Source organism: Salvelinus namaycush, chromosome 5 (assembly GCF_016432855.1).
Source record: "Salvelinus namaycush isolate Seneca chromosome 5, SaNama_1.0, whole genome shotgun sequence".
NCBI classification, from domain to species: domain Eukaryota; kingdom Metazoa; phylum Chordata; class Actinopteri; order Salmoniformes; family Salmonidae; genus Salvelinus; species Salvelinus namaycush.
The window spans coordinates 73,166,198-73,181,887 of record NC_052311.1 but is presented as its reverse complement, the minus strand read 5'-3'; the positions used below and the strand labels follow the sequence as shown (position 1 = coordinate 73,181,887).

Sequence of the window (15,690 nt, the reverse complement as noted above, 5' to 3'; positions counted from 1 at the left end):
CTTCCTCCCCCTCTTCTTCTCGTCACTCACGCACATCCCTGGAGGCAGGGTTCACACGATACTGGACCCCTGAAAAAGAAACCTGGTTGAGAACACTGGAGACAGTAAAAACATGATTTTAAGTCCGACGTCTTTTCCACTGATATCTACAGTTTTATTTCCTGTCACACTCAAAACAACTGATCTCTCAGCTGCTGTAGAAACATTTTTATTTTGTACTGTGCTACCATTTTTCCCCTATACACACAAAACCAAGTGATTTTTAAGGGTAAACAAGTGAAATAGTGACTATAGCATGTTATGGAGGAGTTGTAGGAAGAGTCATCTGTGACACGGACAGAGGCAGGAAATGTCACGCGTCTCTGAGCCTCTGAGGAATGACATTCATAGACGGGGTTCAGATTCAGTCAGACAGATAACATGTTTTGTGCTTCACACACACATCACATACGCCACACATACGCCACACACACACACACACACACACACACACACACACACACACACAGGCACATTGACTAGCCTGGCAGACGGACAGGGACAGAGGCTGATTGACTAGCCTGGAAGACAGACAGACACAGACACAGGGACAGAGGCTGATTGACTAGCCTGGCAGACGTCAGACACAGGGACAGAGGCTGGCTGACTAGCCTGGCAGACGGACAGACACAGGGACATATGCTGGCTGACTAGCCTGGCAGACGGACAGACACAGGGACAGAGGCTGACTGACTAGCCTGGAAGACAGACAGACACAGGGACAGGGACAGAGGCTGATTGACTAGCCTGGAAGACAGACAGACACAGGGACAGGGACAGAGGCTGATTGACTAGCCTGGCAGACGTCAGACACAGGGACAGAGGCTGGCTGACTAGCCTGGCAGACGGACAGACACAGGGGCATATGCTGGCTGACTAGCCTGGCAGACGGACAGACACAGGGACAGAGGCTGACTGACTAGCCTGGCAGACGGACAGACACAGGGACATATGCTAACTGACTAGCCTGGCAGACGGACAGACACAGGGACATATGCTAACTGACTAGCCTGGCAGACGGACAGGGACAGAGGCTGGCTGACTAGCCTGGCAGACGGACAGACACAGGGACAGAGGCTGACTGACTAGCCTGGCAGACGGACATACACAGGGACAGATGCTGGCTGACTAGCCTGGCAGACGGACAGACACAGGGACAGAGGCTGACTGACTAGCCTGGCAGACGGACAGGGACAGAGGCTGACTGACTAGCCTGGCAGACGGACAGACACAGGGACAGATGCTGGCTGACTAGCCTGGCAGACGGACAGACACAGGGACATATGCTGGCTGTCTAGCCTGGCAGACGGACAGGGACAGAGGCTGACTAGCCTGGCAGACGGACAGACCCAGGGACAGATGCTGGCTGACTAGCCTGGCAGACGGACATACACAGGCTGACTAGCCTGGCAGACAGACATACACAGGGACAGAGGCTGACTGACTAGCCTGGCAGACGGACAGACACAGGGACAGAGGCTGACTGACTAGCCTGGCAGACGGACAGACACAGGGACAGAGGCTGGCTGACTAGCCTGGCAGACGGACATACACAGGCTGACTAGCCTGGCAGACAGACAGACACAGGGACAGAGGCTGACTGACTAGCCTGGCAGACGGACAGACACAGGGACAGAGGCTGGCTGACTAGCCTGGCAGACGGACAGACACAGGGACAGAGGCAGGCTGACTAGCCTGGCAGACGGACAGACACAGGGACAGATGCTGGCTGACTAGCCTGGCAGACGGACAGACCCAGGGACAGATGCTGGCTGACTAGCCTGGCAGACGGACATATACACAGGCTGACTAGCCTGGCAGACGGACAGACACAGGGACAGATGCTGGCTGACTAGCATGGACCTGTGTTGACATTTTCTCTCCTTGACACAGCCTTTTATTTGTTTTGATCGGTCCAAAGTGCCTTGGTTCCCTCACTGTAGAGTGACAGTGATGACACTCATTAAAGAGCACTGTTCAAACCTCAGATGACACCCTATTCCAACCTTTTAAAGGCCGAGACCAATAGTAGTGCACTCTGGGTAAATAGTGCAGCGGGGAGTGACCCACAACACCACTGATGACATCACTCTGACCGTGTCCGCTGTGTTCAATATCCCCAGACTGCAGCGTAACTAAGCAACCAGGTAGTTCTTCAGCCCGATGCGTATTTCCATTTTGTCTCCTCTAACCCTAACAGGAAATAACCTTTATATAGCCAACACAAGTGGATCTGTGTAATGTTTATTTTTGGCAGTACGGTGACGTGCAGTAACAGTTTGTGGGACACTCGGTACTAGATGTCAATGTGAAGGATAAACGGGTAGTGCTGAGAGAGACAAGCTGTGCTGTCCTCACTGACTGAACAGAGCAGAGGCTGGCCTCCCAGACATCCTCACTGAACAGACAGAGGCTGGCCTCAGACGCCCTCACTGACTGACTGACTGAACAGAGCGGAGGCTGGCCTCTCAGATGTCCTCACTGAACAGAACAGGGGCTGGCCTCTCAGACGTCCTCACTGACTGACTGAACAGAGGCTCTGACAGGCTCTCAGACATCCTCGCTAACTGTACAGAACAGAGGCTGGCCTGAGACGTTCACTGACTGAACAGAACAGAGGCTGGCCTCAGACGTTCACTGACTGAACAGAAAAGAGGCTGGCCTCAGACGTTCACTGACTGAACAGAACAGAGGCTGGCCTCAGACGTTCACTGACTGAACAGAACAGAGCAAAGCGGAGGCTGGCCTCATATGATGATACACAGACATCTAGTGAGCCAGTCCCAGTAAGTAGCCTCTCTGGCCTCAGCTGTTGGCTGCTATATTGAGGCTTTGTCTCTGTTTGACCTTCTCTCTGGCTGAGAGCTCTTAGTTAGCCCACTTTAGGCTAAATTGGTAATGACAGAAATATATTGCACATGTTTTTTTGGCCATCTGAAATAGTGTGTCTTATCAGACTCAGCCATAACGAGGCCAACGGGACCAACAATAGATTACCACACCAGGGGCTAATGTAATATAATGTATCAATGATTCAGATGCTATGGTAATTTCAGAGGTCCGGGCATCTTTTGTTCCAGCACTAGCTACAGTAGTGCTGGGCTTATTCACACTGCTAGGCCGCGCTGCTAATTACCAGCCTAATTGAAGTGAGAGGCTGTCGCCCCGGGCGTCTGCAGTACGAAGCGGCTCCAGAGGGGAATGTTGAGGCTCCTGGTATGTGTGTGTGTGTGTGTGTGTGTGTGTGTGTGTGTGTGTGTGTCGTGGTTCCAAACACCTGCTTCTAAACTGCCACTTCCTCTGCAGGGTCATTGATCTTACTGTGAGCTGCTGGGGCAGACTCCTCGGTGATAAGAGCGGGACAGGGAGCAGGAGGTCATAGGTGTGTGTGTGTGTGTGTGTGTGTGTGTGTGTGTGTGTGTGTGATGATGGGCCGTGTGGTTGTGCTAATGTTTTAGATGGTGATCGAGAGAGAGAGAGAGAATGGGAGGAAAGGGAAGTGTGTTTTAGCACATTTTGTTATCCGTGGTGGTTTTGTTATCCGTGGTTGTTTTGTTCTCCGTGGTTGTTTTGTTCTCCGTGGTTGTTTAGTTCTCCGTGGTTGTTTAGTTCTCCGTGGTTGTTTTGTTATCCGTGGTTGTTTTGTTATCCGTGGTTGTTTTGTTGTCCGTGGTTGTTTGGTTCTCCGTGGTTGTTTTGTTCTCCGTGGTTGTTTTGTTCTCCGTTGTTGTTTTGTTATCCGTGGTGGTTTTGTTATCCGTGGTTGTTATCAGTGGTTGTTTAGTTATCCGTGGTTGTTTTGTTATCCGTGGTGGTTTTGTTATCCGTGGTTGTTATCAGTGGTTGTTTTGTTCTCCGTGGTGGTTTTGTTATCCGTGGTTGTTTTGTTATCCGTGGTGGTTTTGTTATCCGTGGTGGTTTTGTTATCCGTGGTGGTTTTGTTATCCGTGGTGGTTTTGTTATCCGTGGTGGTTTTGTTATCCGTGGTTGTTTTGTTGTCCGTGGTGGTTTTGTAATCAGTGGTTGTGTAGTTGTCCGTGGTTGTTTTGTTCTCCGTGGTTGTTTTGTTCTCCGTGGTTGTTTTGTTCTCCGTGGTTGTTTAGTTATCCGTGGTTGTTTAGTTATCCGTGGTTGTTTTGTTCTCCGTGGTTGTTTTGTTCTCCGTGGTTGTTTTGTTCTCCGTGGTTGTTTTGTTGTCCGTGGTTGTTTTGTTATCCGTGGTTGTTTTGTTATCCGTGGTTGTTTTGTTATCCGTGGTGGTTTTGTTATCCGTGGTTGTTATCAGTGGTTGTTTAGTTATCCGTGGTTGTTTTGTTGTCCGTGGTTGTTTTGTTGTCCGTGGTTGTTTTGTTCTCCGTGGTTGTTTTGTTCTCCGTGGTTGTTTTGTTGTCCGTGGTTGTTTTGTTCTCCGTGGTTGTTTTGTTCTCCGTGGTTGTTTTGTTCTCCGTGGTTGTTTTGTTCTCCGTGGTTGTTTTGTTGTCCGTGGTTGTTTTGTTATCCGTGGTTGTTTTGTTATCCGTGGTGGTTTTGTTATCCGTGGTTGTTATCAGTGGTTGTTTTGTTATCCGTGGTGGTTTTGTTATCCGTGGTTGTTTTGTTATCCGTGGTTGTTTAGTTATCCGTGGTTGTTTTGTTATCCGTGGTTGTTCTCCGTGGTTGTTTTGTTGTCCGTGGTTGTTTTGTTCTCCGTGGTTGTTTTGTTATCCGTGGTTGTTTTGTTCTCCGTGGTTGTGTAGTTGTCCGTGGTTGTTTAGTTATCCGTGGTTGTGTAGTTGTCCGTGGTTGTTTTGTTGTCCGTGGTTGTGTAGTTGTCCGTGGTTGTTTTGTTGTCCGTGGTTGTTTTGTTCTCCGTGGTTGTTCTGTTATCCGTGGTTGTTTTGTTCTCCGTGGTTGTTCTGTTATCCGTGGTTGTTTAGTTATCCGTGGTTGTTTTGTTATCCATTGTGTGGACAAGGACCAGCATTGTCCTCTCCCCTGGTGTTTAGCGTTGTGGTTGATCAGTTACAGCAGGTAGGCTATATCTGACCTGACACGGCTCTGATTTGACGGATTGCTGGATTTTCATTCGCCAGTATAAAAAAACAAACTAATATAAACATTTACATACATGTAGATCAAGATACAGCTTAAATCAATATAGACCGGAGTCAAATTAGATAGTGAGGTATGGCTCTCCTAACTGTGGTGTGTCTAAGAAATAGTGAGGTATGGTTCTCCTAACTGTGGTGTGCTGTGTCTTGGCCTAAAGTAGTTCTTCAACCCCTCTTTTGAAGTTGCAGACTAACATTGTCCCCTGGTGCCACTATGTTTTTCAGTTGGTGGCACCAGCCCATTATTTGGTCGCACCAATTGTTATCCGCGGCGTCACTCAATAGAACAAATGTGTAGTTTTCATGTTGTGATTCAAATTTTTTTCGTGTGCAATTTAATCCCCTAATCCCCTAATCATGATTACCAGTTGTCAAAATGCTATTTTTGTTATATTTTACTGTTAAAATATATATATTTTGTGTATTTGTGTATTTTACTGTTAAAATATATATATTTTGTGTATTTGTGTATTTTACTGTTAAAATAGGGCCCCAGAATGTAAATTTGACTGCATATTGTATATCGTAGGTACATTTTAATTGGGGCTAATTCACTACCTGAATAATTGGAACCTCAAACCACAGTAGCTAGATCGCTAACTCTATATATAATACCCACTGCTAGTAGCCATGTACAGTGTCTTCAGATGGTATTCATACCCCTTGACTTATTCCACATCCCCCATCTACACACAATACCCCATTATGACAACGTTGAAAACATGATTTTAGACATTTTTGCAAATTTATTGATAATGAAATGCAGAAATATATCTAATTTACATAAGTATTCACACCCCTGAGTCAATACATGTTAGAATCACCTTTGGCAGCGATTACAGCTGTGAGTTTTTCTGGGTAAGTCTCTAAGAGCTGTGAGTCTTTCTGGGTAAGTCTGTAAGAGCTGTGAGTCTTTCTGGGTAAGTCTGTAAGAGCTGTGAGTCTTTCTGGGTAAGTCTCTAAGAGCTGTGAGTCTTTCTGGGTAAGTCTGTAAGAGCTGTGAGTCTTTCTGGGTAAGTCTCTAAGAGCTGTGAGTCTTTCTGGGTAAGTCTCTAAGAGCTGTGAGTCTTTCTGGGTAAGTCTCTGAGAGCTGTGAGTCTTTCTGGGTAAGTCTCTAAGAGCTGTGAGTCTTTCTGGGTAAGTCTCTGAGAGCTGTGAGTCTTTCTGGGTAAGTCTCTAAGAGCTTTGAGTCTCTGGGTAAGTCTCTGAGAGCTGTGAGTCTTTCTGGGTAAGTCTGTAAGAGCTGTGAGTCTTTCTGGGTAAGTCTCTGAGAGCTGTGAGTCTTTCTGGGTAAGTCTCTAAGAGCTGTGAGTCTTTCTCGGTAAGTCTCTAAGAGCTGTGAGTCTTTCTGGGTAAGTCTGTAAGAGCTGTGAGTCTTTCTGGGTAAGTCTCTGAGAGCTGTGAGTCTTTCTGGGTAAGTCTCTGAGAGCTTTCCACTCCTGGATTGTACAATATGTACACATTTCAGCTCTGTCAAGTTGGTTGGTGATCATTGCCAGACAGATATTTTCAAGTCTTGCCATAGATTTTCAAGTAGATTTTAGTTAAAAAAAAAATATAATAATAATAACTAGGCCACTCAGGAACATTCAATGTTGTCTTGGTAACCAACTCCAGTGTATATTTAGCCTTGTGTTGCGACCTCATTGGGCGGTAGGCTAGAGCGTGTAGGCCTCATTGGGCGGTAGACTAGAGCGTGTAGGCCTCATTGGGCAGTAGGCTAGAGCGTGTAGGCCTCATTGGGCGGTAGGCTAGAGCATGTAGGCCTCATTGGGCAGTAGGCTAGAGCATGTAGGCCTCATTGGGCGGTAGGCTAGAGCGTGTAGGCCTCATTGGGCGGTAGGCTAGAGCATGTAGGCCTCATTGGGCGGTAGGCTAGAGCATGTAGGCCTCATTGGGCGGTAGACTAGAGCGTGTAGGCCTCATTGGGCGGTGGGCTAGAGCGTGTAGGCCTCATTGGGCGGTAGACTAGAGCGTGTAGGCCTCATTGGGCGGTAGGCCTCATTGGGCGGTAGGCTAGAGCATGTAGGCCTCATTGGGCGGTAGGCTAGAGCGTGTAGGCCTCATTGGGCGGTGGGCTAGAGCGTGTAGGCCTCATTGGGCGGTAGACTAGAGCGTGTATACCTCATTGGGCGGTAGATTAGAGCGTGTAGGCCTCATTGGGCGGTAGACTAGAGCGCGTAGGCCTCATTGGGCGGTAGGCTAGAGCGTGTAGGCCTCATTGGCTACTGTCTTTCATCCTTACGTCTAAAGAGCCACGAGGTGAAACGTGAAAATGTGTCTCGTGATGTCATCTCTAATGGCCATAGCAGGTACTTTTATTTTCTTTATTTTCTCTTCTCTTTCTCTCTGCTAATATTGCTCCCTCTCTCCTTCCCTGTCTCTCCCTCCCTCTCTCCCTCCCTCTCTCTCACCTGGGTCCCCCCTCATAAAGGGCCTGTCGTCAGAGGTGCTGCAGGGAGATTAGGTCCCCCCCCTGCCTGGCTACAAAGCGCCAGCTGTGCTGCGATGTATCCAATCCCCTCCCCTCACACCCTTAATTCACACCAGAGTAATTTGATTAGGGGCTTTTGGGTCCACTGCTTACTTTCAGCATTTTCCCATGTACATTGCCATCCAGTATTTCTGATGGCAGCAGTAGAACAGAACAGAACAACAGACCTGATTCCACCGAGAGAACGCTGGAGAACACACTGCTGGCTCATTTGCATAAAAACGGTCAGATTAAAACAGGAAGTGTTTTGCATTTTGATTATTTTTCCTTCTTCATCAGCGTCGTTAGGTCACGTGGGATACTGTGGGAAGGTGAAACGGGCCTAGTAGCCAGGAGGTGGGAGTCAGGGGGGATGGGCAGATAGAAGGTGTGTGTGTGTGTGTGTCTGATGAGCATGGGGAGGTAACCAGCGTTTTCGTCTCCTCAGAATCATGATTTCCGTCTACGACAGGAGGTTTAACCCTTCACTGCTCCACTCGGCTCGAACGCTGTTGGAGCTGTTCTGTACCTGGGCCTGCGTCCCAAATTACACCCTATTTAGGAATGTGGCCCTGGTCAAAAGTAGTGCACTATTTTTATATAGATCTGGTTGGTTTTAGCTGTCCTGCGTCAAACACATTTGTCAAATAGTTTTGAACACTTGAGCTGCTCTTAATTTAGCTCCTACTTTGGCCCGGTACCATGAAACCACTAGACGAGGTCCAGAAGATATGCTGTGAACCTATAGCTCTGGGGGTTTGGCTCAAACACATTTGTCAAATACTTGAGCTGCTCTTGGCCTCCACTGCAATAGGGGGGGTACAGAGGAGTATCTGAGATCTGATTGGTCTAGCTGTCCTGGGTCAAACACAATACTTCTGTACCAAAATACCTAAATCAATAACTTTAAAGTATTTGTATTAGTTGAGTTTACCCGGTATCGTGGAGGGCTCAAACCTCTAACTCCTACAGAACTCAAGTGCCCCTCACAAAGTTCAAACTAAATAAATATATCCTCAAATACTTTATGAAACCCGTACTTCACCCAGCAGGTTTGGGTGCAACGGTGGACTCGTGTTCAAGTTTCAAACATTTCCCCCCCCCCGAGAGGGAAGTTGGCTTTGCAGCAGTAGAGCATTAAAAACATAACATATAAACTAAAATCCACATGTATCTCAATGATACACAATGGAAACTTATCTTCCATATCTAATTCTTACTGGGATAGATATCCTTCCCTCAGAACCTACTGGAACAGCAGCTGGTTCTAGAGTCTCTAAAAGTTGTCAGAGTGGAACTCTTTGAGTTCTTAGAATGCTCTGATTCCTCTTCTCCTGGACTCTCCCTATTCCACTTAGGCACCTCAGTACGGTGCAATTAGATTGGGCTTTTATGGATCTGAGCCCTAATTTGTAAGGAATGTAAGTTTAGCACCTTGAATTCTTGACGTTTTATTGAAGAAAAGGTTGAAGTGGACGGTGACGGTAATGGACTGACTGAGTGTGTTATTTATATGTTGTGCCTTAAAGTTACAGACATCATTTGCATTGCATATATGTGTAAAAGTGTAGGGAATTAGAAACCATTTTTGACGTGTTGAATTGTGTTGTATTTAATCTCTCACTCCTGAAAGAGCCTCAGTATGTGATTTGTTATTGTATAAAGCTGAGAACTCATCAGGGAAGTTGGAAGTCTGGTTTGAGTTTGAGTTGAACCGTGTCTTTTATATGCCGGATGGATTGAAGGGTTTCATTCAAATCTCTATTTTCCTAATCACAAATCACTGATCATTTTCAGCACATTGCCCACTGCCTCTCTCAAGTAAAATACCAAATTACAAATTGACTTAAACTGCTCTGTGTAATCTTAATCCTAATGAATATGCAAATAGTATTGAATTTCAGGCTGTAGTGAAAGAGTGCCTTTCCATAATCACACAGTTCGATACGTTGTAAAGGATTTATTTCCCTCTAAAAGTTGAGCTCTGTAGAGACGGATCTGAAAACATTCTGATGCAATGCTAATGCAATTAACACTCTATTCATCTGCAGGACCAAGACCTAGGCTGCATTCCAAATGGCACCCTATTCTCTACCAAGTCCACTACTTTTTTTAGTTCACAATGTAGGGAATAGGGTGCTGTTTGGGATGCAGACAGACTCCAACCCTCAACGGTACCAGACAACCTGTATATAACTCATTAGGCCTCTCTGTCTCTGTCTCACTCTCTCTGTCTCTCTCTCTCTCGCACTCTCACACTCTCTCTCGCTCTCTCTCTCTCGCTCGCCCTATTTTCCTCTCTCACGCCCTCCCATCTGTCTTTCTCTCACCCTTCCCTCTTTCTTTCTCTCACCCGCTTTCTCTCTCCCTCTTTCGCCCTCTTTCTCTCTCCCTCCTTTCTTTTTCTCTCCCTTTTTCAATCCCTCCTCTCTCCTCTGCATTCTGTCTCTCTGGTACTGTGGCATCTGCTTCTTGGAACAGTCTGTAGATTGTTGATTTACATATTGAATGAATGCAGCAGGCCTTGCCAGTATATACCCACACCAGCCTTATCCGCAGGATAAACAAGACAGAACAAAACCCTGTAAATGAGTGACTGACTGATGCAAGAGGAGCGACATCACACACACACACACACACAGTCTTAGCAGACCTTCTGTCCTCCTTTCACATGACCAGCCGAGATCCTGTCTCCGGTCCCTGGCAGACAGAACGAGAGGGATAAAGAGAAAGAAAAGCGAGGGGGTCTGAGTAGTGGCCACACAGCCTGGCACACGGCTGGCACACACAACAGCCACCTCACGCTCAGTCACACGCTCTCCCTCCCTCCCACTGCCGCTCGCTCTCCCTGGTACACCCGCACGCGGTAGACACACGCTCTCCCTCACTCCCACTGCCGCTCGCTCTCCCTGGTACACCCGCGAGCGGTAGACACACATGCGCGCACGCACACTCTTCTGAGGGCCACACGGAGTGACATCTAGAGAAGTGGTTCATTGTTCCCCTCGGCCCCCACTCGGCCCCCCCTCGGCCCCCACTCGGCCCCACTCTGCCCCCACTCTGTCTTCACGCTCCACGGAGCAGCTAGCTAAGTCCCTAAACTGTTTTGGGGAAAAAATTCCATATTGAACCAAACAGGGATCTGTGACTTGCTTCATATATGGAACCCTTAAGAGTTCTATACAGAACCCTTTTAATAAGGTTCTATGATCAGAACCCTAGGGGTTCTTGTAAACAGAAACAAAATATGTTCCATACAGAACCCTTGTTATAAGGTTCTACATGAACCCCAAGGGTTCTGATCATAAACGGAAACAAAATGGGTTCCATATAGAACCCTGTACGGTGCCATTGATGAATTATGGCAATTAATAAATAGTCATATTTCTAGCAAACAATATATTAAACAATTAAATATTGGTCATATGAATACCAGCATAGTTTTTTTTTTTTTGATTTGATTGTCATTATATGCAAACGTAAGCGGGAAAACTCACCCAAAGCGGACGGGCGGAACAAGCAGAGCGAGGCGGGTGGAAAGGACCGGAGAGGCAGAGCAGTGACAGTCCACTAGCAGGATGGTCCATATCTCCAGTCATCTTTACTGATAGCCATGTTGTTTCCATAAGTAGATGAATTCAATTAGCATGTATGGTAAAGCCTCAACCCTTAGTTACCTCTTCCAATTCAAATGAGCTCCAAAAATAGTTCATAATGACCACATTTGTATTGTTTTGTTGTGACTACAGCTCCAGTGATAAAACACTAAAATAGAGTCCCGTTCTAAATGAGCGAGGCGTAAATCGGACCGACCACCCTGCTTCGGTTGGGTCATCGTTATTCATAACTATGCATTATAATATAAATCACACGCCTCGCACGCTCGCCTTCGGTGAGTTTAGGCCAATAGTTTTGAAATATGCACTAGTGGCCAGGGAGGCATCTTTATTGGAATTGATGGCCCACGTTAATCTTGGTACCAACTCTGGCTGACTGACTTAGGCTACAGTACTGTTCCATATGGGTTGATGACTTCCTTATTGAACAGTACTGTTCCATATGGGTTGATGACTTCCTTATTGAACAGTACTGTTCCATATGGGTTGATGACTTCCTTATTGAACAGTACTGTTCCATATGGGTTGATGACTTCCTTATTGAACAGTACTGTTCCATATGGGTTGATGACTTCCTTATTGAACAGTACTGTTCCATATGGGTTGATGACTTCCTTATTGAACAGTACTGTTCCATATGGGTTGATGACTTCCTTATTGAACAGTACAGTAGCCTATGGGTTGATGACTTCCTTATAGAACAGTACAGTAGCATATGGGTTGATGACTTCCTTATTGAACAGTACAGTAGCATATGGGTTGATGACTTCCTTATTGAACAGTACAGTAGCATATGGGTTGATGACTTCCTTATTGAACAGTACAGTGGTTCCTGAGAAGAAGAGAAAAGGAGCAAAATAAAGTTAACGTGAGGTAATCTGCGGAAGTTAACGTGAGGTAATCTGCGGAAGTTAACGTGAGGTAATCTGCGGAAGTTAACGTGAGGTAATCTGCGGATGTTAACGCGAGGTAATCTGCGGATGTTAACGCGAGGTAATCTGCGGAAGTTAACGCGAGGTAATCTGCGGATGTTAACGCGAGGTAATCTGCGGATGTTAACGCGAGGTAATCTGCGGAAGTTAACGCGAGGTAATCTGCGGAAGTTAACGCGAGGTAATCTGCGGAAGTTAACGCGAGGTAATCTGCGGAAGTTAACGCGAGGTAATCTGCAGAAATGAGTTAATCTTCCAAAATGAAGACAACATGCTATGCAGACATAATTATTATGATGTAGAAGGAGGACTTCCATGCGGTTGTCAGCAGCAGGCGACAGAGAGATCCATTGGATCCAGAGAGATCCAGTGGATCCAGAGAGATCCATTGGATCCAGAGAGATCCATTGCCTCTGATAGTTGGGTTACTGCCAGACTGAGCAAAACGTAGTGTGTTAAGTCATGTAATGATTAAGTAGGCAATTGAATCACCGAGACTTATGGTAAATAATTGATTATAAATAATTTAGATAGCTACATACCTCCAGTCAGCCCACTGCCCACCAGTCAGCCCACTGCCCACCAGTCAGCCCACTGCCCACCAGTCAGCCCACTGCCCACCATGTACATTCAGGAGTTCAGCAACAGTCTTCTAATGTCTCATGAAACACAGTCCCCTCATCTGCAGGTAGCCTAGTGGTTAGAGCGTTGGACTAGTAACCGAAAGGTTGCTAGATCGAATCCCCGAGCTGACGAGGTAAATCATCTGTCGTTCTGCCCCTGAACAAGGCAGTTAACCCATTGTTCCGAGGCCGTCATTGAAAATAAGAATTTGTTCTTAACTGACTTGCCTAGCTAAATAAAAGTAAAATAAATAAAATCTGACTCCATACTGAAATAAAAAATGTAACAATTAGCTGATTGCCAATGTCAGGCTGTAGTCTATAGTTCTATTTCGTATATTTAATAAGAAACATTTACAAGTAGTTGTTAAATGTAGCTAGCTAGCTTGTAAAGTGGCTAATTAAAGTAGCCTTTTTCCTGTAATAGTGATTGATTCAGAATCAGCTGTCTATCCTGTAGCTCATCAGGGCCCGGATTCTGACCCAAGTTAAGTGCTCGTTAATGGAAAGTAACTCCCTTTTTATGCGCTGTCATCTCTATGCGTATTCTAACCTTTGAACTTAAGCCTGAGAACAGCACGCTATTCACCTGCTATTAGTTCTGGTGGAGATCTAAGAAATGAAGGCGGAGGTGTGTCGACAGATAAACCATATTCGGATGTAGACGTAATTCCACCACCTTTTACGTGCGAGGAAACCATGCATAAGGTTGAGCGAACCTGCCAGTTCCAAGTGGAAAAATGAATCTACTTTTATTTTCTTCCCGATTTGACAAAAAACAGCAATCTCCATGCCCTGTAAATAGATACGGGCTGTTAATAAGAGCTAGCTAAATGAGTCATCTGTTTGGAGAAGGGGATTGTAAACACACACAGCAATTGTTCTAGATGATGTGTCCTGATGATCCCTGGAGACGAATGTGAAACCAGCCCGTATGGAAGTAAATTGAAAACCGTATCAACGTGCCATGTATTGTGGCTCCTCTTCCACCGTAAAATAGGCTATAAATAGCTGTGTCGTTATTCAGCATTTTGAGTGCCCTCGTAATTTGCATGGATGAAATTTGGACACCCAAGTAAGGGCTGAATCTGCTGAGTTGGTGTATGCGCTTTAAAATGTGTTAATTGTAGCTTTTGTTTTGTAATTTTACAATTTGTATCATGTTAAATATTAGCCAGTATCGAGAGCCACCGTCAGTAATACTCACATACATTTATAACTATTTGTTTTAGTTTTCTTCAATTTGTAGCTTAACATTTTGGCGCAGTCCGTTCAGTTCACCTTTCTCTCCTGCGTCTGTGTAAGTTGTTCCTGAAGAGTCGCGAGCGTTAGGGAGTCATATCAAGCTAATGTGACTCATTATGAGACTCAGACCAGACGTAGCGGGTTAAATATGAGACTCAGACCAGACGTAGCGGGTTAAAACTGAAGCCTGGCGCACGGTTCAAGACTACTGGACCGTTGTCGTACAGTTCCATGATTACTGACAGTTGGGTTTAGATCTATAAGACCCTCCCATTGTACACTCCCTCATGGATTGAACTTGAATATGACAACTTTCACATGACTCAAACCACCATTTTTTTTATTCATCAATGATGAATGGCCTTATGGCCTTATGATTCATATGTACTTTCCTAACCCTAAAATGTGCCTAACTAATCGACAAGATCAGAGTATTTTTTAAATCTACCAGTTGGTGCTGAAACGAAGGCGAATACTTTGGCTTCCTTTCGTTGATTCCTGTTTTCTGAACCCGTTCTCTCCATGTATTCTAGTCTGTCAACAAAATGTATAATTAAAGGTTTAAAGTTTAAAGGGATGGCTTAAGATAAAAACCTTATTGAATGAAAACTACACAAGAAAAACATCTGTTGACCAGCAAGTAGGAGGGTTTTCAACTGTTGAATTACATTTATTCAGTGTTCCCAAGGGAACCAGGCCTGTAAAGCCCGTTAGGCGTGCGTAAGAAAGTCCATAATTTCCTAAGTCTGAATCGGGACCCATACGATTATAGCTTCATGTATTTAGATGAAAAAATCAACATTTGTCAAAAAAAAAAAAAAAAAAAATCAACATTTGTCCAGTCTCAACGTCAACAGTGAAGAGGCGACTCCGGGATGCTGGCCTTCTAGGCAGAGTTGTAAAGAAAAAGCCATATCTCAGACTGGCCAATAAAAATATAATATTAAAATGAGCAAATGAACACAGACACTGGACAGAGTAACTCTGCCTAGAAGGCCAGCATCCCGGAGTCGCCTCTTCACTGTTGACTTTGAGACTGGTGTTTTGCGGGTACTATTTTATGAAGCTGCCAGTTGAGGACTTGTGAGGCGTCTGTTTCTCAAACTAGACACTCTAATGTACTTGTCCTCTTGCTCAGTTGTGCACCGGGGCCTCCCACTCCTCTTTCTGTTCTGGTTAGAGCCAGTTTGCGCTGTTCTGTGAAGGGAGTAGTACACAGCGTTGTACGAGATCTTTAGTTTCTTGGCAATTTCTCACATGGAATAGCCTTCATTTCTCATAACAAGAATAGACTGACGAGTTTAAGAAGGAAGGTCTTTGTTTCTGACCATTTTGAGACTGTAATTGAACCCACACATGCTGATGCTCCAGATACTCAACTAGTCTAAAGAAGGCCAGTTTTATTGCTTATTTAATTAGAACAACAGTTTTCAGCTGTGCTAACATAATTGCAAAAGGGTTTTCTAATGATCAATTAGCCTTTTAAAAATATAAACTTGGATTAGCTAACACAACGTGCCATTGGAACACAGGAGTGATGGTTGCTGATAATGGGCCTCTGTACGCCTATGTAGATATTCCATTAAAAAAATCAGCCGTTTCCAGCTACAATAGTCATTTACAACATTAACAATGTCTACACTGTATTTCTGATCAATTTGATGTTATTTT

At 45.4% G+C, this 15,690-nt stretch overlaps 1 protein-coding gene across 1 annotated transcript in view; it reads left to right on the top strand.

Annotated features, from left to right (window-relative positions):
- The window catches only part of LOC120047348 (threonylcarbamoyladenosine tRNA methylthiotransferase-like), a 317,214-nt gene that overhangs the window by 102,432 nt on the left and 199,092 nt on the right, over positions 1-15,690 (top strand). The gene's annotated exons all lie outside the window — the stretch shown is intronic.